Below are 1,534 nucleotides of genomic sequence, written 5' to 3'. Positions count from 1 at the left end.
TTGAAGACATGGCCAAGGCTGACAAGGCTCGTTATGAAAGAGAAATGGAAACCTACATCCCCCCCAAAGGGGAGACCAAAAAGAAGTTCAAGGACCCCAATGCACCCAAGAGGCCTCCTTCGGCCTTCTTCTTGTTCTGTTCTGAGTATCGCCCCCAAATCAAAGGAGAACACCCTGGCTTATCCATTGGTGATGTTGCAAAGAAACTGGGAGCGATGTGGAACAACACTGCTGCAGATGACAAGCAGCCCTAGGAAAAGAAGGCTGCCAAGCTGAAGGAGAAGTACGAAAAGGATATTGCTGCTTACAGAGCTAAAGGAAAACCCGATGCAGCGAAAAAGGGGGTGGTCAAGGAGGAAAAGAGCAAGAAAAAGATGGAAGAGGAAGATGATGAGGAAGATGAAGAGGATGAAGAAGAGGATGAAGAAGAGGAAGACAAAGATGAGGAAGAAGATGATGATGATGAATAAGTTGGTTCTAGCGCAGTTTTTTCTTGTTTATAAAGCATTTAACCCCCCTGTACACAACTCACTCCTTTTAAAGAAAAAAATTGAAATGTAAGGCTGTGTAAGATTTGTTTTTAAACTGTACAGTGTCTTTTTTTGTATAGTTAACACACTACTGAATGAGTCTTTAGATAGCCCTGTCCTGGTGGTATTTTCAATAGCCACTAACCTTGCCTGGTACAGTCTGGGAGTTGCAAATTGGCATGGAAATATAAAGCAGGTTCTTGTTGATGCACAGCACAAATTAGTTATACACGAGGACGGTAGTTTTTTTGTTGTTTGTTTTGGTTTTGGTTTTTTTCATCTTCAGTTGTCTCTGATGCAGCTTATACGAAGATAATTTTTGTTCTGTTAACTGAATACCACTCTGTAATAGCAAAAAAAAAAAAATCGCAGCTGTTTTGTTGACATTCTGAATGATTCTAAGAAAATACAATTTTCTTTATTGAAAAAAAAAGAATATGTCAAAGTATCTCTAGTCTCAGATGACATGATGGTATGTGTAAATGACCCAAAACTACCAGGAAATTTCTACAGAAGATAAACACCTTCAGCAAAGTGCTAAATAGAATTGTAACAAAACAACAACAACAAAAAAAAAAAAAACCAGTATCCCTCCTATATACAAATGGCAAATGGTCTGAGAACGAAATCATGGAAACAACACCGTTTAAAAAATAGCAACTAATAATATAAATGACCTTGGGGAAACTCTAACCAAGCAAGTGAAATACCTGAAGGACAAAAACTTCAAGTCTGTGAAGAAAGAAATTGAGAAATGGAAAGGTCTCTCTTGCTTGGGTCAGTAGGATTAATGCAAAAATGGTCATCTTTCCAAAAGTAATCTACAGATTCAATGTAATCCCCGTCATTCCAACGCAATTCTTTACAGACCTAGAAAAAACAATACTAAATATCATATGGAAAAACAAACAAACAACTCAGGATAGCTGGAAAAATACTGTACAATAAAAAACCTTCTGGAGGAATCACCATCCCTGACTTCAAGCCTATGTGCCCAAGAACTC

General features: G+C 38.1%; 1 pseudogene; it reads left to right on the top strand.

Moving 5' to 3' along the window:
• Positions 1–5: 5 nt before the first annotated feature.
• Positions 6–642, top strand: LOC101995543 (annotated as a pseudogene).
• The last annotated feature ends 892 nt before the right edge of the window (positions 643–1,534 follow it).

The sequence above is a fragment of the Microtus ochrogaster genome, unplaced genomic scaffold (assembly GCF_000317375.1).
Source record: "Microtus ochrogaster isolate Prairie Vole_2 unplaced genomic scaffold, MicOch1.0 UNK915, whole genome shotgun sequence".
NCBI classification, from domain to species: Eukaryota; Metazoa; Chordata; class Mammalia; order Rodentia; family Cricetidae; genus Microtus; species Microtus ochrogaster.
This window is presented reverse-complemented; position numbering and strand designations above follow the sequence as displayed.